The sequence below is a fragment of the Scomber scombrus genome, chromosome 19 (assembly GCF_963691925.1).
Source record: "Scomber scombrus chromosome 19, fScoSco1.1, whole genome shotgun sequence".
NCBI classification, from domain to species: Eukaryota; Metazoa; Chordata; class Actinopteri; order Scombriformes; family Scombridae; genus Scomber; species Scomber scombrus.
Genome location: NC_084988.1, coordinates 24,628,053 through 24,648,335, shown reverse-complemented (window position 1 = coordinate 24,648,335; position 20,283 = coordinate 24,628,053). Strand labels below are relative to the sequence as shown.

General features: G+C 41.7%; 43 non-coding genes across 43 annotated transcripts; all 43 read right to left on the bottom strand.

The window, feature by feature from the left end:
* Window positions 1-193: 193 nt before the first annotated feature.
* Window positions 194-266, bottom strand: trnak-cuu (transfer RNA lysine (anticodon CUU)). The gene has a single exon. It is a non-coding gene; the product is annotated as a tRNA-Lys (tRNA).
* Window positions 267-637: 371 nt separating this feature from the next.
* trnak-cuu (transfer RNA lysine (anticodon CUU)) lies at window positions 638-710 on the bottom strand. Its single transcript has one exon. It is a non-coding gene; the product is annotated as a tRNA-Lys (tRNA).
* Window positions 711-1,080: 370 nt separating this feature from the next.
* trnak-cuu (transfer RNA lysine (anticodon CUU)) lies at window positions 1,081-1,153 on the bottom strand. Its single transcript has one exon. It is a non-coding gene; the product is annotated as a tRNA-Lys (tRNA).
* Window positions 1,154-1,523: 370 nt separating this feature from the next.
* Window positions 1,524-1,596, bottom strand: trnak-cuu (transfer RNA lysine (anticodon CUU)). The gene has a single exon. It is a non-coding gene; the product is annotated as a tRNA-Lys (tRNA).
* Window positions 1,597-1,966: 370 nt separating this feature from the next.
* trnak-cuu (transfer RNA lysine (anticodon CUU)) lies at window positions 1,967-2,039 on the bottom strand. Its single transcript has one exon. It is a non-coding gene; the product is annotated as a tRNA-Lys (tRNA).
* Window positions 2,040-2,853: 814 nt separating this feature from the next.
* trnak-cuu (transfer RNA lysine (anticodon CUU)) lies at window positions 2,854-2,926 on the bottom strand. The gene has a single exon. It is a non-coding gene; the product is annotated as a tRNA-Lys (tRNA).
* Window positions 2,927-3,296: 370 nt separating this feature from the next.
* Window positions 3,297-3,369, bottom strand: trnak-cuu (transfer RNA lysine (anticodon CUU)). Its single transcript has one exon. It is a non-coding gene; the product is annotated as a tRNA-Lys (tRNA).
* A 370-nt stretch (window positions 3,370-3,739) lies between these two features.
* On the bottom strand, window positions 3,740-3,812 carry trnak-cuu (transfer RNA lysine (anticodon CUU)). The gene has a single exon. It is a non-coding gene; the product is annotated as a tRNA-Lys (tRNA).
* An 815-nt stretch (window positions 3,813-4,627) lies between these two features.
* trnak-cuu (transfer RNA lysine (anticodon CUU)) lies at window positions 4,628-4,700 on the bottom strand. Its single transcript has one exon. It is a non-coding gene; the product is annotated as a tRNA-Lys (tRNA).
* Window positions 4,701-5,070: 370 nt separating this feature from the next.
* On the bottom strand, window positions 5,071-5,143 carry trnak-cuu (transfer RNA lysine (anticodon CUU)). The gene has a single exon. It is a non-coding gene; the product is annotated as a tRNA-Lys (tRNA).
* Window positions 5,144-5,513: 370 nt separating this feature from the next.
* On the bottom strand, window positions 5,514-5,586 carry trnak-cuu (transfer RNA lysine (anticodon CUU)). Its single transcript has one exon. It is a non-coding gene; the product is annotated as a tRNA-Lys (tRNA).
* A 370-nt stretch (window positions 5,587-5,956) lies between these two features.
* Window positions 5,957-6,029, bottom strand: trnak-cuu (transfer RNA lysine (anticodon CUU)). Its single transcript has one exon. It is a non-coding gene; the product is annotated as a tRNA-Lys (tRNA).
* Window positions 6,030-6,400: 371 nt separating this feature from the next.
* trnak-cuu (transfer RNA lysine (anticodon CUU)) lies at window positions 6,401-6,473 on the bottom strand. The gene has a single exon. It is a non-coding gene; the product is annotated as a tRNA-Lys (tRNA).
* Window positions 6,474-6,843: 370 nt separating this feature from the next.
* trnak-cuu (transfer RNA lysine (anticodon CUU)) lies at window positions 6,844-6,916 on the bottom strand. The gene has a single exon. It is a non-coding gene; the product is annotated as a tRNA-Lys (tRNA).
* Window positions 6,917-7,286: 370 nt separating this feature from the next.
* Window positions 7,287-7,359, bottom strand: trnak-cuu (transfer RNA lysine (anticodon CUU)). Its single transcript has one exon. It is a non-coding gene; the product is annotated as a tRNA-Lys (tRNA).
* Window positions 7,360-7,730: 371 nt separating this feature from the next.
* On the bottom strand, window positions 7,731-7,803 carry trnak-cuu (transfer RNA lysine (anticodon CUU)). The gene has a single exon. It is a non-coding gene; the product is annotated as a tRNA-Lys (tRNA).
* Window positions 7,804-8,173: 370 nt separating this feature from the next.
* On the bottom strand, window positions 8,174-8,246 carry trnak-cuu (transfer RNA lysine (anticodon CUU)). Its single transcript has one exon. It is a non-coding gene; the product is annotated as a tRNA-Lys (tRNA).
* A 370-nt stretch (window positions 8,247-8,616) lies between these two features.
* Window positions 8,617-8,689, bottom strand: trnak-cuu (transfer RNA lysine (anticodon CUU)). The gene has a single exon. It is a non-coding gene; the product is annotated as a tRNA-Lys (tRNA).
* Window positions 8,690-9,060: 371 nt separating this feature from the next.
* On the bottom strand, window positions 9,061-9,133 carry trnak-cuu (transfer RNA lysine (anticodon CUU)). Its single transcript has one exon. It is a non-coding gene; the product is annotated as a tRNA-Lys (tRNA).
* Window positions 9,134-9,503: 370 nt separating this feature from the next.
* On the bottom strand, window positions 9,504-9,576 carry trnak-cuu (transfer RNA lysine (anticodon CUU)). The gene has a single exon. It is a non-coding gene; the product is annotated as a tRNA-Lys (tRNA).
* Window positions 9,577-9,947: 371 nt separating this feature from the next.
* On the bottom strand, window positions 9,948-10,020 carry trnak-cuu (transfer RNA lysine (anticodon CUU)). Its single transcript has one exon. It is a non-coding gene; the product is annotated as a tRNA-Lys (tRNA).
* Window positions 10,021-10,390: 370 nt separating this feature from the next.
* trnak-cuu (transfer RNA lysine (anticodon CUU)) lies at window positions 10,391-10,463 on the bottom strand. Its single transcript has one exon. It is a non-coding gene; the product is annotated as a tRNA-Lys (tRNA).
* A 370-nt stretch (window positions 10,464-10,833) lies between these two features.
* Window positions 10,834-10,906, bottom strand: trnak-cuu (transfer RNA lysine (anticodon CUU)). Its single transcript has one exon. It is a non-coding gene; the product is annotated as a tRNA-Lys (tRNA).
* A 371-nt stretch (window positions 10,907-11,277) lies between these two features.
* Window positions 11,278-11,350, bottom strand: trnak-cuu (transfer RNA lysine (anticodon CUU)). The gene has a single exon. It is a non-coding gene; the product is annotated as a tRNA-Lys (tRNA).
* Window positions 11,351-12,163: 813 nt separating this feature from the next.
* Window positions 12,164-12,236, bottom strand: trnak-cuu (transfer RNA lysine (anticodon CUU)). Its single transcript has one exon. It is a non-coding gene; the product is annotated as a tRNA-Lys (tRNA).
* A 371-nt stretch (window positions 12,237-12,607) lies between these two features.
* Window positions 12,608-12,680, bottom strand: trnak-cuu (transfer RNA lysine (anticodon CUU)). The gene has a single exon. It is a non-coding gene; the product is annotated as a tRNA-Lys (tRNA).
* A 370-nt stretch (window positions 12,681-13,050) lies between these two features.
* trnak-cuu (transfer RNA lysine (anticodon CUU)) lies at window positions 13,051-13,123 on the bottom strand. Its single transcript has one exon. It is a non-coding gene; the product is annotated as a tRNA-Lys (tRNA).
* A 371-nt stretch (window positions 13,124-13,494) lies between these two features.
* Window positions 13,495-13,567, bottom strand: trnak-cuu (transfer RNA lysine (anticodon CUU)). The gene has a single exon. It is a non-coding gene; the product is annotated as a tRNA-Lys (tRNA).
* Window positions 13,568-13,937: 370 nt separating this feature from the next.
* On the bottom strand, window positions 13,938-14,010 carry trnak-cuu (transfer RNA lysine (anticodon CUU)). Its single transcript has one exon. It is a non-coding gene; the product is annotated as a tRNA-Lys (tRNA).
* A 371-nt stretch (window positions 14,011-14,381) lies between these two features.
* On the bottom strand, window positions 14,382-14,454 carry trnak-cuu (transfer RNA lysine (anticodon CUU)). Its single transcript has one exon. It is a non-coding gene; the product is annotated as a tRNA-Lys (tRNA).
* A 370-nt stretch (window positions 14,455-14,824) lies between these two features.
* On the bottom strand, window positions 14,825-14,897 carry trnak-cuu (transfer RNA lysine (anticodon CUU)). The gene has a single exon. It is a non-coding gene; the product is annotated as a tRNA-Lys (tRNA).
* A 370-nt stretch (window positions 14,898-15,267) lies between these two features.
* On the bottom strand, window positions 15,268-15,340 carry trnak-cuu (transfer RNA lysine (anticodon CUU)). Its single transcript has one exon. It is a non-coding gene; the product is annotated as a tRNA-Lys (tRNA).
* Window positions 15,341-15,711: 371 nt separating this feature from the next.
* trnak-cuu (transfer RNA lysine (anticodon CUU)) lies at window positions 15,712-15,784 on the bottom strand. The gene has a single exon. It is a non-coding gene; the product is annotated as a tRNA-Lys (tRNA).
* Window positions 15,785-16,154: 370 nt separating this feature from the next.
* trnak-cuu (transfer RNA lysine (anticodon CUU)) lies at window positions 16,155-16,227 on the bottom strand. The gene has a single exon. It is a non-coding gene; the product is annotated as a tRNA-Lys (tRNA).
* A 371-nt stretch (window positions 16,228-16,598) lies between these two features.
* trnak-cuu (transfer RNA lysine (anticodon CUU)) lies at window positions 16,599-16,671 on the bottom strand. Its single transcript has one exon. It is a non-coding gene; the product is annotated as a tRNA-Lys (tRNA).
* A 370-nt stretch (window positions 16,672-17,041) lies between these two features.
* trnak-cuu (transfer RNA lysine (anticodon CUU)) lies at window positions 17,042-17,114 on the bottom strand. Its single transcript has one exon. It is a non-coding gene; the product is annotated as a tRNA-Lys (tRNA).
* Window positions 17,115-17,484: 370 nt separating this feature from the next.
* trnak-cuu (transfer RNA lysine (anticodon CUU)) lies at window positions 17,485-17,557 on the bottom strand. The gene has a single exon. It is a non-coding gene; the product is annotated as a tRNA-Lys (tRNA).
* Window positions 17,558-17,928: 371 nt separating this feature from the next.
* On the bottom strand, window positions 17,929-18,001 carry trnak-cuu (transfer RNA lysine (anticodon CUU)). The gene has a single exon. It is a non-coding gene; the product is annotated as a tRNA-Lys (tRNA).
* A 370-nt stretch (window positions 18,002-18,371) lies between these two features.
* Window positions 18,372-18,444, bottom strand: trnak-cuu (transfer RNA lysine (anticodon CUU)). The gene has a single exon. It is a non-coding gene; the product is annotated as a tRNA-Lys (tRNA).
* Window positions 18,445-18,815: 371 nt separating this feature from the next.
* On the bottom strand, window positions 18,816-18,888 carry trnak-cuu (transfer RNA lysine (anticodon CUU)). The gene has a single exon. It is a non-coding gene; the product is annotated as a tRNA-Lys (tRNA).
* A 370-nt stretch (window positions 18,889-19,258) lies between these two features.
* trnak-cuu (transfer RNA lysine (anticodon CUU)) lies at window positions 19,259-19,331 on the bottom strand. The gene has a single exon. It is a non-coding gene; the product is annotated as a tRNA-Lys (tRNA).
* Window positions 19,332-19,701: 370 nt separating this feature from the next.
* Window positions 19,702-19,774, bottom strand: trnak-cuu (transfer RNA lysine (anticodon CUU)). The gene has a single exon. It is a non-coding gene; the product is annotated as a tRNA-Lys (tRNA).
* Window positions 19,775-20,144: 370 nt separating this feature from the next.
* Window positions 20,145-20,217, bottom strand: trnak-cuu (transfer RNA lysine (anticodon CUU)). The gene has a single exon. It is a non-coding gene; the product is annotated as a tRNA-Lys (tRNA).
* Between the last annotated feature and the right edge of the window lie 66 nt (window positions 20,218-20,283).

Genomic DNA, 20,283 nt, shown 5'->3' with positions numbered 1-20,283 from the left:
AATGTAGAACCTTTGTGTTTGACATCTCATGGCGTACCTGAGAATGTCTTGTAGGAAGTATGACCACATACAAATGCACCGTCATGATCCCGCTGCCTTGTTTGGCAAATTCATACGAATTGTATTTTAAACTAGGCATACAATACCATTGAATTGGAACGATTGCCCAAGACAACTCGAAAGATTAAGCTTGCGCCCAATGTGGGGCTCGAACCCACGACCCTGAGATTAAGAGTCTCATGCTCTACCGACTGAGCTAACCGGGCTCTTTTTGTTCTTTCAGAGCGGAGATTTCGAGAAAGAAGGCTGTTGTTTTGGGGTACATTATGCTTGCGCTAATTTCATGCATCTAATTTCACAAATTTCTCAATTGAAGAACAACTAAATGAGTTGGACAACATCTTTAAATGAAATTGTGTACTATAGGCAGAACAGGTCAATGGAATGTAGAACCTTTGTGTTTGACATCTCATGGCGTACCTGAGAATGTCTTGTAGGAAGTATGACCACATAAAAATGCACCGCCATGATACCTCTGCCTTGTTTGGAAAATTCATACAAATTGTATTTTAAACTGGGCATACAATACCATTGAATTGGAACCACTGCCAAAGACAGCTCTAAAACTTAAGCTCTGCGCCCAATGTGGGGCTCGAACCCACGACCCTGAGATTAAGAGTCTCATGCTCTACCGACTGAGCTAACCGGGCTCTTTTTGTTCTTTCAGAGCGGAGATTTCGAGAAAGAAGGCTGTTGTTTTGGGGTACATTATGCTTGCGCTAATTCCATGCATCCAATTTCACAAATTTCTCAATTGAAGAACAACTAAATGAGTTGGACAACATCTTTAAATGAAATTGTGTACTATAGGCAGAACAGGTCAATGGAATGTAGAACCTTTGTGTTTGATATCTCATGGCGTACCTGAGAATGTCTTGTAGGAAGTATGACCACATACAAATGCACCGTCATGATCCCGATGCCTTGTTTGGCAAATTCATACGAATTGTATTTTAAACTAGGCATACAATACCATTGAATTGGAACGATTGCCCAAGACAACTCGAAAGATTAAGCTTGCGCCCAATGTGGGGCTCGAACCCACGACCCTGAGATTAAGAGTCTCATGCTCTACCGACTGAGCTAACCGGGCTCTTTTTGTTCATTCAGAGCGGAGATTTCGAGAAAGAAGGCTGTTGTTTTGGGGTACATTATGCTTGCGCTAATTCCATTCATCCAATTTCACAAATTTCTCAATTGAAGAACAACTAAATGAGTTGGACAACATCTTTAAATGAAATTGTGTACTATAGGCAGAACAGGTCAATGGAATGTAGAACCTTTGTGTTTGACATCTCATGGCGTACCTGAGAATGTCTTGTAGGAAGTATGACCACATACAAATGCACCGTCATGATCCCGCTGCCTTGTTTGGCAAATTCATACGAATTGTATTTTAAACTAGGCATACAATACCATTGAATTGGAACGATTGCCCAAGACAACTCGAAAGATTAAGCTTGCGCCCAATGTGGGGCTCGAACCCACGACCCTGAGATTAAGAGTCTCATGCTCTACCGACTGAGCTAACCGGGCTCTTTTTGTTTGTTCAGAGCGGAGATTTCGAGAAAGAAGGCTGTTGTTTTGGGGTACATTATGCTTGCGCTAATTCCATGCATCCAATTTCACAAATTTCTCAATTGAAGAACAGCTAAATGAGTTGGACAACATCTTTAAATGAAATTGTGTACTATAGGCAGAACAGGTCAATGGAATGTAGAACCTTTGTGTTTGACATCTCATGGCGTACCTGAGAATGTCTTGTAGGAAGTATGACCACATACAAATGCACCGTCATGATCCCGATGCCTTGTTTGGCAAATTCATACGAATTGTATTTTAAACTAGGCATACAATACCATTGAATTGGAACGATTGCCCAAGACAACTCGAAAGATTAAGCTTGCGCCCAATGTGGGGCTCGAACCCACGACCCTGAGATTAAGAGTCTCATGCTCTACCGACTGAGCTAACCGGGCTCTTTTTGTTCTTTCAGAGCGGAGATTTCGAGAAAGAAGGCTGTTGTTTTGGGGTACATTATGCTTGCGCTAATTCCATGCATCCAATTTCACAAATTTCTCAATTGAAGAACAACTAAATGAGTTGGACAACATCTTTAAATGAAATTGTGTACTATAGGCAGAACAGGTCAATGGAATGTAGAACCTTTGTGTTTGACATCTCATGGCGTACCTGAGAATGTCTTGTAGGAAGTATGACCACATACAAATGCACCGTCATGATCCCGCTGCCTTGTTTGACAAATTCATACGAATTGTATTTTAAACTAGGCATACAATACCATTGAATTGGAACCACTGCCAAAGACAGCTCTAAAACTTAAGCTCTGCGCCCAATGTGGGGCTTGAACCCGCGACCCTGAGATTAAGAGTCTCATGCTCTACCGACTGAGCTAACCGGGCTCTTTTTGTTCTTTCAGAGCGGAGATTTTGAGAAAGAAGGCTGTTGTTTTGGGGTACATTATGCTTGCGCTAATTTCATGCATCTAATTTCACAAATTTCTCAATTGAAGAACAACTAAATGAGTTGGACAACATCTTTAAATGAAATTGTGTACTATAGGCAGAACAGGTCAATGGAATGTAGAACCTTTGTGTTTGATATCTCATGGCGTACCTGAGAATGTCTTGTAGGAAGTATGACCACATACAAATGCACCGTCATGATCCCGATGCCTTGTTTGGCAAATTCATACGAATTGTATTTTAAACTAGGCATACAATACCATTGAATTGGAACGATTGCCCAAGACAACTCGAAAGATTAAGCTTGCGCCCAATGTGGGGCTCGAACCCACGACCCTGAGATTAAGAGTCTCATGCTCTACCGACTGAGCTAACCGGGCTCTTTTTGTTCATTCAGAGCGGAGATTTCGAGAAAGAAGGCTGTTGTTTTGGGGTACATTATGCTTGCGCTAATTCCATTCATCCAATTTCACAAATTTCTCAATTGAAGAACAACTAAATGAGTTGGACAACATCTTTAAATGAAATTGTGTACTATAGGCAGAACAGGTCAATGGAATGTAGAACCTTTGTGTTTGACATCTCATGGCGTACCTGAGAATGTCTTGTAGGAAGTATGACCACATACAAATGCACCGTCATGATCCCGCTGCCTTGTTTGGCAAATTCATACGAATTGTATTTTAAACTAGGCATACAATACCATTGAATTGGAACGATTGCCCAAGACAACTCGAAAGATTAAGCTTGCGCCCAATGTGGGGCTCGAACCCACGACCCTGAGATTAAGAGTCTCATGCTCTACCGACTGAGCTAACCGGGCTCTTTTTGTTTGTTCAGAGCGGAGATTTCGAGAAAGAAGGCTGTTGTTTTGGGGTACATTATGCTTGCGCTAATTCCATGCATCCAATTTCACAAATTTCTCAATTGAAGAACAGCTAAATGAGTTGGACAACATCTTTAAATGAAATTGTGTACTATAGGCAGAACAGGTCAATGGAATGTAGAACCTTTGTGTTTGACATCTCATGGCGTACCTGAGAATGTCTTGTAGGAAGTATGACCACATACAAATGCACCGTCATGATCCCGATGCCTTGTTTGGCAAATTCATACGAATTGTATTTTAAACTAGGCATACAATACCATTGAATTGGAACGATTGCCCAAGACAACTCGAAAGATTAAGCTTGCGCCCAATGTGGGGCTCGAACCCACGACCCTGAGATTAAGAGTCTCATGCTCTACCGACTGAGCTAACCGGGCTCTTTTTGTTCTTTCAGAGCGGAGATTTCGAGAAAGAAGGCTGTTGTTTTGGGGTACATTATGCTTGCGCTAATTCCATGCATCCAATTTCACAAATTTCTCAATTGAAGAACAACTAAATGAGTTGGACAACATCTTTAAATGAAATTGTGTACTATAGGCAGAACAGGTCAATGGAATGTAGAACCTTTGTGTTTGACATCTCATGGCGTACCTGAGAATGTCTTGTAGGAAGTATGACCACATACAAATGCACCGTCATGATCCCGCTGCCTTGTTTGACAAATTCATACGAATTGTATTTTAAACTAGGCATACAATACCATTGAATTGGAACCACTGCCAAAGACAGCTCTAAAACTTAAGCTCTGCGCCCAATGTGGGGCTTGAACCCGCGACCCTGAGATTAAGAGTCTCATGCTCTACCGACTGAGCTAACCGGGCTCTTTTTGTTCTTTCAGAGCGGAGATTTTGAGAAAGAAGGCTGTTGTTTTGGGGTACATTATGCTTGCGCTAATTTCATGCATCTAATTTCACAAATTTCTCAATTGAAGAACAACTAAATGAGTTGGACAACATCTTTAAATGAAATTGTGTACTATAGGCAGAACAGGTCAATGGAATGTAGAACCTTTGTGTTTGACATCTCATGGCGTACCTGAGAATGTCTTGTAGGAAGTATGACCACATACAAATGCACCGTCATGATCCCGCTGCCTTGTTTGACAAATTCATACGAATTGTATTTTAAACTAGGCATACAATACCATTGAATTGGAACCACTGCCAAAGACAGCTCTAAAACTTAAGCTCTGCGCCCAATGTGGGGCTCGAACCCACGACCCTGAGATTAAGAGTCTCATGCTCTACCGACTGAGCTAACCGGGCTCTTTTTGTTCTTTCAGAGCGGAGATTTCGAGAAAGAAGGCTGTTGTTTTGGGGTACATTATGCTTGCGCTAATTCCATGCATCCAATTTCACAAATTTCTCAATTGAAGAACAACTAAATGAGTTGGACAACATCTTTAAATGAAATTGTGTACTATAGGCAGAACAGGTCAATGGAATGTAGAACCTTTGTGTTTGACATCTCATGGCGTACCTGAGAATGTCTTGTAGGAAGTATGACCACATACAAATGCACCGTCATGATCCCGCTGCCTTGTTTGGCAAATTCATACGAATTGTATTTTAAACTAGGCATACAATACCATTGAATTGGAACGATTGCCCAAGACAACTCGAAAGATTAAGCTTGCGCCCAATGTGGGGCTCGAACCCACGACCCTGAGATTAAGAGTCTCATGCTCTACCGACTGAGCTAACCGGGCTCTTTTTGTTTGTTCAGAGCGGAGATTTCGAGAAAGAAGGCTGTTGTTTTGGGGTACATTATGCTTGCGCTAATTCCATGCATCCAATTTCACAAATTTCTCAATTGAAGAACAGCTAAATGAGTTGGACAACATCTTTAAATGAAATTGTGTACTATAGGCAGAACAGGTCAATGGAATGTAGAACCTTTGTGTTTGACATCTCATGGCGTACCTGAGAATGTCTTGTAGGAAGTATGACCACATACAAATGCACCGTCATGATCCCGATGCCTTGTTTGGCAAATTCATACGAATTGTATTTTAAACTAGGCATACAATACCATTGAATTGGAACGATTGCCCAAGACAACTCGAAAGATTAAGCTTGCGCCCAATGTGGGGCTCGAACCCACGACCCTGAGATTAAGAGTCTCATGCTCTACCGACTGAGCTAACCGGGCTCTTTTTGTTCTTTCAGAGCGGAGATTTCGAGAAAGAAGGCTGTTGTTTTGGGGTACATTATGCTTGCGCTAATTCCATGCATCCAATTTCACAAATTTCTCAATTGAAGAACAACTAAATGAGTTGGACAACATCTTTAAATGAAATTGTGTACTATAGGCAGAACAGGTCAATGGAATGTAGAACCTTTGTGTTTGATATCTCATGGCGTACCTGAGAATGTCTTGTAGGAAGTATGACCACATACAAATGCACCGTCATGATCCCGCTGCCTTGTTTGGCAAATTCATACGAATTGTATTTTAAACTAGGCATACAATACCATTGAATTGGAACGATTGCCCAAGACAACTCGAAAGATTAAGCTTGCGCCCAATGTGGGGCTCGAACCCACGACCCTGAGATTAAGAGTCTCATGCTCTACCGACTGAGCTAACCGGGCTCTTTTTGTTCTTTCAGAGCGGAGATTTCGAGAAAGAAGGCTGTTGTTTTGGGGTACATTATGCTTGCGCTAATTTCATGCATCTAATTTCACAAATTTCTCAATTGAAGAACAACTAAATGAGTTGGACAACATCTTTAAATGAAATTGTGTACTATAGGCAGAACAGGTCAATGGAATGTAGAACCTTTGTGTTTGACATCTCATGGCGTACCTGAGAATGTCTTGTAGGAAGTATGACCACATACAAATGCACCGTCATGATCCCGCTGCCTTGTTTGACAAATTCATACGAATTGTATTTTAAACTAGGCATACAATACCATTGAATTGGAACCACTGCCAAAGACAGCTCTAAAACTTAAGCTCTGCGCCCAATGTGGGGCTCGAACCCACGACCCTGAGATTAAGAGTCTCATGCTCTACCGACTGAGCTAACCGGGCTCTTTTTGTTCTTTCAGAGCGGAGATTTCGAGAAGGAAGGCTGTTGTTTTGGGGTACATTATGCTTGCGCTAATTCCATGCATCCACTTTCACAAATTTCTCAATTGAAGAACAACTAAATGAGTTGGACAACATCTTTAAATGAAATTGTGTACTATAGGCAGAACAGGTCAATGGAATGTAGAACCTTTGTGTTTGACATCTCATGGCGTACCTGAGAATGTCTTGTAAGAAGTATGACCACATACAAATGCACCGTCATGATCCCGCTGCCTTGTTTGGCAAATTCATACGAATTGTATTTTAAACTAGGCATACAATACCATTGAATTGGAACGATTGCCCAAGACAACTCGAAAGATTAAGCTTGCGCCCAATGTGGGGCTCGAACCCACGACCCTGAGATTAAGAGTCTCATGCTCTACCGACTGAGCTAACCGGGCTCTTTTTGTTCTTTCAGAGCGGAGATTTCGAGAAAGAAGGCTGTTGTTTTGGGGTACATTATGCTTGCGCTAATTCCATGCATCCAATTTCACAAATTTCTCAATTGAAGAACAACTAAATGAGTTGGACAACATCTTTAAATGAAATTGTGTACTATAGGCAGAACAGGTCAATGGAATGTAGAACCTTTGTGTTTGATATCTCATGGCGTACCTGAGAATGTCTTGTAGGAAGTATGACCACATACAAATGCACCGTCATGATCCCGCTGCCTTGTTTGGCAAATTCATACGAATTGTATTTTAAACTAGGCATACAATACCATTGAATTGGAACGATTGCCCAAGACAACTCGAAAGATTAAGCTTGCGCCCAATGTGGGGCTCGAACCCACGACCCTGAGATTAAGAGTCTCATGCTCTACCGACTGAGCTAACCGGGCTCTTTTTGTTCTTTCAGAGCGGAGATTTCGAGAAAGAAGGCTGTTGTTTTGGGGTACATTATGCTTGCGCTAATTTCATGCATCTAATTTCACAAATTTCTCAATTGAAGAACAACTAAATGAGTTGGACAACATCTTTAAATGAAATTGTGTACTATAGGCAGAACAGGTCAATGGAATGTAGAACCTTTGTGTTTGACATCTCATGGCGTACCTGAGAATGTCTTGTAGGAAGTATGACCACATACAAATGCACCGTCATGATCCCGCTGCCTTGTTTGACAAATTCATACGAATTGTATTTTAAACTAGGCATACAATACCATTGAATTGGAACCACTGCCAAAGACAGCTCTAAAACTTAAGCTCTGCGCCCAATGTGGGGCTCGAACCCACGACCCTGAGATTAAGAGTCTCATGCTCTACCGACTGAGCTAACCGGGCTCTTTTTGTTCTTTCAGAGCGGAGATTTCGAGAAGGAAGGCTGTTGTTTTGGGGTACATTATGCTTGCGCTAATTCCATGCATCCACTTTCACAAATTTCTCAATTGAAGAACAACTAAATGAGTTGGACAACATCTTTAAATGAAATTGTGTACTATAGGCAGAACAGGTCAATGGAATGTAGAACCTTTGTGTTTGACATCTCATGGCGTACCTGAGAATGTCTTGTAAGAAGTATGACCACATACAAATGCACCGTCATGATCCCGCTGCCTTGTTTGGCAAATTCATACGAATTGTATTTTAAACTAGGCATACAATACCATTGAATTGGAACGATTGCCCAAGACAACTCGAAAGATTAAGCTTGCGCCCAATGTGGGGCTCGAACCCACGACCCTGAGATTAAGAGTCTCATGCTCTACCGACTGAGCTAACTGGGCTCTTTTTGTTTGTTCAGAGCGGAGATTTCGAGAAAGAAGGCTGTTGTTTTGGGGTACATTATGCTTGCGCTAATTCCATGCATCCAATTTCACAAATTTCTCAATTGAAGAACAGCTAAATGAGTTGGACAACATCTTTAAATGAAATTGTGTACTATAGGCAGAACAGGTCAATGGAATGTAGAACCTTTGTGTTTGACATCTCATGGCGTACCTGAGAATGTCTTGTAGGAAGTATGACCACATACAAATGCACCGTCATGATCCCGATGCCTTGTTTGGCAAATTCATACGAATTGTATTTTAAACTAGGCATACAATACCATTGAATTGGAACGATTGCCCAAGACAACTCGAAAGATTAAGCTTGCGCCCAATGTGGGGCTCGAACCCACGACCCTGAGATTAAGAGTCTCATGCTCTACCGACTGAGCTAACCGGGCTCTTTTTGTTCTTTCAGAGCGGAGATTTCGAGAAAGAAGGCTGTTGTTTTGGGGTACATTATGCTTGCGCTAATTTCATGCATCTAATTTCACAAATTTCTCAATTGAAGAACAACTAAATGAGTTGGACAACATCTTTAAATGAAATTGTGTACTATAGGCAGAACAGGTCAATGGAATGTAGAACCTTTGTGTTTGACATCTCATGGCGTACCTGAGAATGTCTTGTAGGAAGTATGACCACATACAAATGCACCGTCATGATCCCGCTGCCTTGTTTGACAAATTCATACGAATTGTATTTTAAACTAGGCATACAATACCATTGAATTGGAACCACTGCCAAAGACAGCTCTAAAACTTAAGCTCTGCGCCCAATGTGGGGCTCGAACCCACGACCCTGAGATTAAGAGTCTCATGCTCTACCGACTGAGCTAACCGGGCTCTTTTTGTTCTTTCAGAGCGGAGATTTCGAGAAGGAAGGCTGTTGTTTTGGGGTACATTATGCTTGCGCTAATTCCATGCATCCACTTTCACAAATTTCTCAATTGAAGAACAACTAAATGAGTTGGACAACATCTTTAAATGAAATTGTGTACTATAGGCAGAACAGGTCAATGGAATGTAGAACCTTTGTGTTTGACATCTCATGGCGTACCTGAGAATGTCTTGTAGGAAGTATGACCACATACAAATGCACCGTCATGATCCCGCTGCCTTGTTTGGCAAATTCATACGAATTGTATTTTAAACTAGGCATACAATACCATTGAATTGGAACGATTGCCCAAGACAACTCGAAAGATTAAGCTTGCGCCCAATGTGGGGCTCGAACCCACGACCCTGAGATTAAGAGTCTCATGCTCTACCGACTGAGCTAACCGGGCTCTTTTTGTTCTTTCAGAGCGGAGATTTCGAGAAAGAAGGCTGTTGTTTTGGGGTACATTATGCTTGCGCTAATTTCATGCATCTAATTTCACAAATTTCTCAATTGAAGAACAACTAAATGAGTTGGACAACATCTTTAAATGAAATTGTGTACTATAGGCAGAACAGGTCAATGGAATGTAGAACCTTTGTGTTTGACATCTCATGGCGTACCTGAGAATGTCTTGTAGGAAGTATGACCACATACAAATGCACCGTCATGATCCCGCTGCCTTGTTTGACAAATTCATACGAATTGTATTTTAAACTAGGCATACAATACCATTGAATTGGAACCACTGCCAAAGACAGCTCTAAAACTTAAGCTCTGCGCCCAATGTGGGGCTCGAACCCACGACCCTGAGATTAAGAGTCTCATGCTCTACCGACTGAGCTAACCGGGCTCTTTTTGTTCTTTCAGAGCGGAGATTGCGAGAAGGAAGGCTGTTGTTTTGGGGTACATTATGCTTGCGCTAATTCCATGCGTCCACTTTCACAAATTTCTCAATTGAAGAACAACTAAATGAGTTGGACAACATCTTTAAATGAAATTGTGTACTATAGGCAGAACAGGTCAATGGAATGTAGAACCTTTGTGTTTGACATCTCATGGCGTACCTGAGAATGTCTTGTAAGAAGTATGACCACATACAAATGCACCGTCATGATCCCGCTGCCTTGTTTGGCAAATTCATACGAATTGTATTTTAAACTAGGCATACAATACCATTGAATTGGAACGATTGCCCAAGACAACTCGAAAGATTAAGCTTGTGCCCAATGTGGGGCTCGAACCCACGACCCTGAGATTAAGAGTCTCATGCTCTACCGACTGAGCTAACCGGGCTCTTTTTGTTCTTTCAGAGCGGAGATTTCGAGAAAGAAGGCTGTTGTTTTGGGGTACATTATGCTTGCGCTAATTCCATGCATCCAATTTCACAAATTTCTCAATTGAAGAACAACTAAATGAGTTGGACAACATCTTTAAATGAAATTGTGTACTATAGGCAGAACAGGTCAATGGAATGTAGAACCTTTGTGTTTGATATCTCATGGCGTACCTGAGAATGTCTTGTAGGAAGTATGACCACATACAAATGCACCGTCATGATCCCGCTGCCTTGTTTGGCAAATTCATACGAATTGTATTTTAAACTAGGCATACAATACCATTGAATTGGAACGATTGCCCAAGACAACTCGAAAGATTAAGCTTGCGCCCAATGTGGGGCTCGAACCCACGACCCTGAGATTAAGAGTCTCATGCTCTACCGACTGAGCTAACCGGGCTCTTTTTGTTCTTTCAGAGCGGAGATTTTGAGAAAGAAGGCTGTTGTTTTGGGGTACATTATGCTTGCGCTAATTTCATGCATCTAATTTCACAAATTTCTCAATTGAAGAACAACTAAATGAGTTGGACAACATCTTTAAATGAAATTGTGTACTATAGGCAGAACAGGTCAATGGAATGTAGAACCTTTGTGTTTGACATCTCATGGCGTACCTGAGAATGTCTTGTAGGAAGTATGACCACATACAAATGCACCGTCATGATCCCGCTGCCTTGTTTGACAAATTCATACGAATTGTATTTTAAACTAGGCATACAATACCATTGAATTGGAACCACTGCCAAAGACAGCTCTAAAACTTAAGCTCTGCGCCCAATGTGGGGCTCGAACCCACGACCCTGAGATTAAGAGTCTCATGCTCTACCGACTGAGCTAACCGGGCTCTTTTTGTTCTTTCAGAGCGGAGATTTCGAGAAGGAAGGCTGTTGTTTTGGGGTACATTATGCTTGCGCTAATTCCATGCATCCACTTTCACAAATTTCTCAATTGAAGAACAACTAAATGAGTTGGACAACATCTTTAAATGAAATTGTGTACTATAGGCAGAACAGGTCAATGGAATGTAGAACCTTTGTGTTTGACATCTCATGGCGTACCTGAGAATGTCTTGTAAGAAGTATGACCACATACAAATGCACCGTCATGATCCCGCTGCCTTGTTTGGCAAATTCATACGAATTGTATTTTAAACTAGGCATACAATACCATTGAATTGGAACGATTGCCCAAGACAACTCGAAAGATTAAGCTTGCGCCCAATGTGGGGCTCGAACCCACGACCCTGAGATTAAGAGTCTCATGCTCTACCGACTGAGCTACCCGGGCTCTTTTTGTTTGTTCAGAGCGGAGATTTCGAGAAAGAAGGCTGTTGTTTTGGGGTACATTATGCTTGCGCTAATTCCATGCATCCAATTTCACAAATTTCTCAATTGAAGAACAGCTAAATGAGTTGGACAACATCTTTAAATGAAATTGTGTACTATAGGCAGAACAGGTCAATGGAATGTAGAACCTTTGTGTTTGACATCTCATGGCGTACCTGAGAATGTCTTGTAGGAAGTATGACCACATACAAATGCACCGTCATGATCCCGATGCCTTGTTTGGCAAATTCATACGAATTGTATTTTAAACTAGGCATACAATACCATTGAATTGGAACGATTGCCCAAGACAACTCGAAAGATTAAGCTTGCGCCCAATGTGGGGCTCGAACCCACGACCCTGAGATTAAGAGTCTCATGCTCTACCGACTGAGCTAACCGGGCTCTTTTCGTTCTTTCAGAGCGGAGATTTCGAGAAAGAAGGCTGTTGTTTTGGGGTACATTATGCTTGCGCTAATTTCATGCATCTAATTTCACAAATTTCTCAATTGAAGAACAACTAAATGAGTTGGACAACATCTTTAAATGAAATTGTGTACTATAGGCAGAACAGGTCAATGGAATGTAGAACCTTTGTGTTTGACATCTCATGGCGTACCTGAGAATGTCTTGTAGGAAGTATGACCACATACAAATGCACCGTCATGATCCCGCTGCCTTGTTTGACAAATTCATACGAATTGTATTTTAAACTAGGCATACAATACCATTGAATTGGAACCACTGCCAAAGACAGCTCTAAAACTTAAGCTCTGCGCCCAATGTGGGGCTCGAACCCACGACCCTGAGATTAAGAGTCTCATGCTCTACCGACTGAGCTAACCGGGCTCTTTTTGTTCTTTCAGAGCGGAGATTTCGAGAAGGAAGGCTGTTGTTTTGGGGTACATTATGCTTGCGCTAATTCCATGCATCCACTTTCACAAATTTCTCAATTGAAGAACAACTAAATGAGTTGGACAACATCTTTAAATGAAATTGTGTACTATAGGCAGAACAGGTCAATGGAATGTAGAACCTTTGTGTTTGACATCTCATGGCGTACCTGAGAATGTCTTGTAAGACGTATGACCACATACAAATGCACCGTCATGATCCCGCTGCCTTGTTTGGCAAATTCATACGAATTGTATTTTAAACTAGGCATACAATACCATTGAATTGGAACGATTGCCCAAGACAACTCGAAAGATTAAGCTTGCGCCCAATGTGGGGCTCGAACCCACGACCCTGAGATTAAGAGTCTCATGCTCTACCGACTGAGCTAACCGGGCTCTTTTTGTTCTTTCAGAGCGGAGATTTCGAGAAAGAAGGCTGTTGTTTTGGGGTACATTATGCTTGCGCTAATTTCATGCATCTAATTTCACAAATTTCTCAATTGAAGAACAACTAAATGAGTTGGACAACATCTTTAAATGAAATTGTGTACTATAGGCAGAACAGGTCAATGGAATGTAGAACCTTTGTGTTTGACATCTCATGGCGTACCTGAGAATGTCTTGTAGGAAGTATGACCACATACAAATGCACCGTCATGATCCCGCTGCCTTGTTTGACAAATTCATACGAATTGTATTTTAAACTAGGCATACAATACCATTGAATTGGAACCACTGCCAAAGACAGCTCTAAAACTTAAGCTCTGCGCCCAATGTGGGGATCGAACCCACGACCCTGAGATTAAGAGTCTCATGCTCTACCGACTGAGCTAACCGGGCTCTTTTTGTTCTTTCAGAGCGGAGATTTCGAGAAGGAAGGCTGTTGTTTTGGGGTACATTATGCTTGCGCTAATTCCATGCATCCACTTTCACAAATTTCTCAATTGAAGAACAACTAAATGAGTTGGACAACATCTTTAAATGAAATTGTGTACTATAGGCAGAACAGGTCAATGGAATGTAGAACCTTTGTGTTTGACATCTCATGGCGTACCTGAGAATGTCTTGTAAGACGTATGACCACATACAAATGCACCGTCATGATCCCGCTGCCTTGTTTGGCAAATTCATACGAATTGTATTTTAAACTAGGCATACAATACCATTGAATTGGAACGATTGCCCAAGACAACTCGAAAGATTAAGCTTGCGCCCAATGTGGGGCTCGAACCCACGACCCTGAGATTAAGAGTCTCATGCTCTACCGACTGAGCTAACCGGGCTCTTTTTGTTCTTTCAGAGCGGAGATTTCGAGAAAGAAGGCTGTTGTTTTGGGGTACATTATGCTTGCGCTAATTTCATGCATCTAATTTCACAAATTTCTCAATTGAAGAACAACTAAATGAGTTGGACAACATCTTTAAATGAAATTGTGTACTATAGGCAGAACAGGTCAATGGAATGTAGAACCTTTGTGTTTGACATCTCATGGCGTACCTGAGAATGTCTTGTAGGAAGTATGACCACATACAAATGCACCGTCATGATCCTGCTGCCTTGTTTGACAAATTCATACGAATTGTATTTTAAACTAGGCATACAATACCATTGAATTGGAACCACTGCCAAAGACAGCTATAAAACTTAAGCTCTGCGCCCAATGTGGGGCTCGAACCCACGACCCTGAGATTAAGAGTCTCATGCTCTACCGACTGAGCTAACCGGGCTCTTTTTGTTCTTTCAGAGCGGAGATTTCGAGAAGGAAGGCTGTTGTTTTGGGGTACATTATGCTTGCGCTAATTCCATGCATCCACTTTCACAAATTTCTCAATTGAAGAACAACTAAATGAGTTGGACAACATCTTTAAATGAAATTGTGTACTATAGGCAGAACAGGTCAATGGAATGTAGAACCTTTGTGTTTGACATCTCATGGCGTACCTGAGAATGTCTTGTAGGAAGTATGACCACATACAAATGCACCGTCATGATCCCGCTGCCTTGTTTGGCAAATTCATACGAATTGTATTTTAAACTAGGCATACAATACCATTGAATTGGAACGATTGCCCAAGACAACTCGAAAGATTAAGCTTGCGCCCAATGTGGGGCTCGAACCCACGACCCTGAGATTAAGAGTCTCATGCTCTACCGACTGAGCTAACCGGGCTCTTTTTGTTTGTTCAGAGCGGAGATTTCGAGAAAGAAGGCTGTTGTTTTGGGGTACATTATGCTTGCGCTAATTCCATGCATCCAATTTCACAAATTTCTCAATTGAAGAACAGCTAAATGAGTTGGACAACATCTTTAAATGAAATTGTGTACTATAGGCAGAACAGGTCAATGGAATGTAGAACCTTTGTGTTTGACATCTCATGGCGTACCTGAGAATGTCTTGTAAGACGTATGACCACATACAAATGCACCGTCATGATCCCGCTGCCTTGTTTGGCAAATTCATACGAATTGTATTTTAAACTAGGCATACAATACCATTGAATTGGAACGATTGCCCAAGACAACTCGAAAGATTAAGCTTGCGCCCAATGTGGGGCTCGAACCCACGACCCTGAGATTAAGAGTCTCATGCTCTACCGACTGAGCTAACCGGGCTCTTTTTGTTCTTTCAGAGCGGAGATTTCGAGAAAGAAGGCTGTTGTTTTGGGGTACATTATGCTTGCGCTAATTTCATGCATCTAATTTCACAAATTTCTCAATTGAAGAACAACTAAATGAGTTGGACAACATCTTTAAATGAAATTGTGTACTATAGGGAGAACAGGTCAATGGAATGTAGAACCTTTGTGTTTGACATCTCATGGCGTACCTGAGAATGTCTTGTAGGAAGTATGACCACATACAAATGCACCGTCATGATCCCGCTGCCTTGTTTGACAAATTCATACGAATTGTATTTTAAACTAGGCATACAATACCATTGAATTGGAACCACTGCCAAAGACAGCTCTAAAACTTAAGCTCTGCGCCCAATGTGGGGCTCGAACCCACGACCCTGAGATTAAGAGTCTCATGCTCTACCGACTGAGCTAACCGGGCTCTTTTTGTTCTTTCAGAGCGGAGATTTCGAGAAGGAAGGCTGTTGTTTTGGGGTACATTATGCTTGCGCTAATTCCATGCATCCACTTTCACAAATTTCTCAATTGAAGAACAACTAAATGAGTTGGACAACATCTTTAAATGAAATTGTGTACTATAGGCAGAACAGGTCAATGGAATGTAGAACCTTTGTGTTTGACATCTCATGGCGTACCTGAGAATGTCTTGTAGGAAGTATGACCACATACAAATGCACCGTCATGATCCCGCTGCCTTGTTTGGCAAATTCATACGAATTGTATTTTAAACTAGGCATACAATACCATTGAATTGGAACGATTGCCCAAGACAACTCGAAAGATTAAGCTTGCGCCCAATGTGGGGCTCGAACCCACGACCCTGAGATTAAGAGTCTCATGCTCTACCGACTGAGCTAACCGGGCTCTTTTTGTTCTTTCAGAGCGGAGATTTCGAGAAAGAAGGCTGTTGTTTTGGGGTACATTATGCTTGCGCTAATTTCATGCATCTAATTTCACAAATTTCTCAATTGAAGAACAACTAAATGAGTTGGACAACATCTTTAAATGAAATTGTGTACTATAGGCAGAACAGGTCAATGGAATGTAGAACCTTTGTGTTTGACATCTCATGGCGTACCTGAGAATGTCTTGTAGGAAGTATGACCACATACAAATGCACCGTCATGATCCTGCTGCCTTGTTTGACAAATTCATACGAATTGTATTTTAAACTAGGCATACAATACCATTGAATTGGAACCACTGCCAAAGACAGCTATAAAACTTAAGCTCTGCGCCCAATGTGGGGCTCGAACCCACGACCCTGAGATTAAGAGTCTCATGCTCTACCGACTGAGCTAACCGGGCTCTTTTTGTTCTTTCAGAGCGGAGATTTCGAGAAGGAAGGCTGTTGTTTTGGGGTACATTATGCTTGCGCTAATTCCATGCATCCACTTTCACAAATTTCTCAATTGAAGAACAACTAAATGAGTTGGACAACATCTTTAAATGAAATTGTGTACTATAGGCAGAACAGGTCAATGGAATGTAGAACCTTTGTGTTTGACATCTCATGGCGTACCTGAGAATGTCTTGTAGGAAGTATGACCACATACAAATGCACCGTCATGATCCCGCTGCCTTGTTTGGCAAATTCATACGAATTGTATTTTAAACTAGGCATACAATACCATTGAATTGGAACGATTGCCCAAGACAACTCGAAAGATTAAGCTTGCGCCCAATGTGGGGCTCGAACCCACGACCCTGAGATTAAGAGTCTCATGCTCTACCGACTGAGCTAACCGGGCTCTTTTTGTTTGTTCAGAGCGGAGATTTCGAGAAAGAAGGCTGTTGTTTTGGGGTACATTATGCTTGCGCTAATTCCATGCATCCAATTTCACAAATTTCTCAATTGAAGAACAGCTAAATGAGTTGGACAACATCTTTAAATGAAATTGTGTACTATAGGCAGAACAGGTCAATGGAATGTAGAACCTTTGTGTTTGACATCTCATGGCGTACCTGAGAATGTCTTGTAAGACGTATGACCACATACAAATGCACCGTCATGATCCCGCTGCCTTGTTTGGCAAATTCATACGAATTGTATTTTAAACTAGGCATACAATACCATTGAATTGGAACGATTGCCCAAGACAACTCGAAAGATTAAGCTTGCGCCCAATGTGGGGCTCGAACCCACGACCCTGAGATTAAGAGTCTCATGCTCTACCGACTGAGCTAACCGGGCTCTTTTTGTTCTTTCAGAGCGGAGATTTCGAGAAAGAAGGCTGTTGTTTTGGGGTACATTATGCTTGCGCTAATTTCATGCATCTAATTTCACAAATTTCTCAATTGAAGAACAACTAAATGAGTTGGACAACATCTTTAAATGAAATTGTGTACTATAGGGAGAACAGGTCAATGGAATGTAGAACCTTTGTGTTTGACATCTCATGGCGTACCTGAGAATGTCTTGTAGGAAGTATGACCACATACAAATGCACCGTCATGATCCCGCTGCCTTGTTTGACAAATTCATACGAATTGTATTTTAAACTAGGCATACAATACCATTGAATTGGAACCACTGCCAAAGACAGCTCTAAAACTTAAGCTCTGCGCCCAATGTGGGGCTCGAACCCACGACCCTGAGATTAAGAGTCTCATGCTCTACCGACTGAGCTAACCGGGCTCTTTTTGTTCTTTCAGAGCGGAGATTTCGAGAAGGAAGGCTGTTGTTTTGGGGTACATTATGCTTGCGCTAATTCCATGCATCCACTTTCACAAATTTCTCAATTGAAGAACAACTAAATGAGTTGGACAACATCTTTAAATGAAATTGTGTACTATAGGCAGAACAGGTCAATGGAATGTAGAACCTTTGTGTTTGACATCTCATGGCGTACCTGAGAATGTCTTGTAGGAAGTATGACCACATACAAATGCACCGTCATGATCCCGCTGCCTTGTTTGGCAAATTCATACGAATTGTATTTTAAACTAGGCATACAATACCATTGAATTGGAACGATTGCCCAAGACAACTCGAAAGATTAAGCTTGCGCCCAATGTGGGGCTCGAACCCACGACCCTGAGATTAAGAGTCTCATGCTCTACCGACTGAGCTAACCGGGCTCTTTTTGTTCTTTCAGAGCGGAGATTTCGAGAAAGAAGGCTGTTGTTTTGGGGTACATTATGCTTGCGCTAATTTCATGCATCTAATTTCACAAATTTCTCAATTGAAGAACAACTAAATGAGTTGGACAACATCTTTAAATGAAATTGTGTACTATAGGCAGAACAGGTCAATGGAATGTAGAACCTTTGTGTTTGACATCTCATGGCGTACCTGAGAATGTCTTGTAGGAAGTATGACCACATACAAATGCACCGTCATGATCCCGCTGCCTTGTTTGACAAATTCATACGAATTGTATTTTAAACTAGGCATACAATACCATTGAATTGGAACCACTGCCAAAGACAGCTCTAAAACTTAAGCTCTGCGCCCAATGTGGGGCTCGAACCCACGACCCTGAGATTAAGAGTCTCATGCTCTACCGACTGAGCTAACCGGGCTCTTTTTGTTCTTTCAGAGCGGAGATTTCGAGAAGGAAGGCTGTTGTTTTGGGGTACATTATGCTTGCGCTAATTCCATGCATCCACTTTCACAAATTTCTCAATTGAAGAACAACTAAATGAGTTGGACAACATCTTTAAATGAAATTGTGTACTATAGGCAGAACAGGTCAATGGAATGTAGAACCTTTGTGTTTGACATCTCATGGCGTACCTGAGAATGTCTTGTAGGAAGTATGACCACATACAAATGCACCGTCATGATCCCGCTGCCTTGTTTGGCAAATTCATACGAATTGTATTTTAAACTAGGCATACAATACCATTGAATTGGAACGATTGCCCAAGACAACTCGAAAGATTAAGCTTGCGCCCAATGTGGGGCTCGAACCCACGACCCTGAGATTAAGAGTCTCATGCTCTACCGACTGAGCTAACCGGGCTCTTTTTGTTCTTTCAGAGCGGAGATTTCGAGAAGGAAGGCTGTTGTTTTGGGGTACATTATGCTTGCGCTAATTCCATGCATCCACTTTCACAAATTTCTCAATTGAAGAACAGCTAAATGAGTTGGACAACATCTTTAAATGAAATTGTGTACTATAGGCAGAACAGGTCAATGGAATGTAGAACCTTTGTGTTTGACATCTCATGGCGTACCTGAGAATGTCTTGTAGGAAGTATGACCACATACAAATGCACCGTCATGATCCCGATGCCTTGTTTGGCAAATTCATACGAATTGTATTTTAAACTAGGCATACAATACCATTGAATTGGAACGATTGCCCAAGACAACTCGAAAGATTAAGCTTGCGCCCAATGTGGGGCTCGAACCCACGACCCTGAGATTAAGAGTCTCATGCTCTACCGACTGAGCTAACCGGGCTCTTTTTGTTCTTTCAGAGCGGAGATTTCGAGAAGGAAGGCTGTTGTTTTGGGGTACATTATGCTTGCGCTAATTCCATGCATCCAATTTCACAAATTTCTCAATTGAAGAACAGCTAAATGAGTTGGACAACATCTTTAAATGAAATTGTGTACTATAGGCAGAACAGGTCAATGGAATGTAGAACCTTTGTGTTTGACATCTCATGGCGTACCTGAGAATGTCTTGTAGGAAGTATGACCACATACAAATGCACCGTCATGATCCCGCTGCCTTGTTTGGCAAATTCATACGAATTGTATTTTAAACTAGGCATACAATACCATTGAATTGGAACGATTGCCCAAGACAACTCGAAAGATTAAGCTTGCGCCCAATGTGGGGCTCGAACCCACGACCCTGAGATTAAGAGTCTCATGCTCTACCGACTGAGCTAACCGGGCTCTTTTTGTTCTTTCAGAGCGGAGATTTCGAGAAAGAAGGCTGTTGTTTTGGGGTACATTATGCTT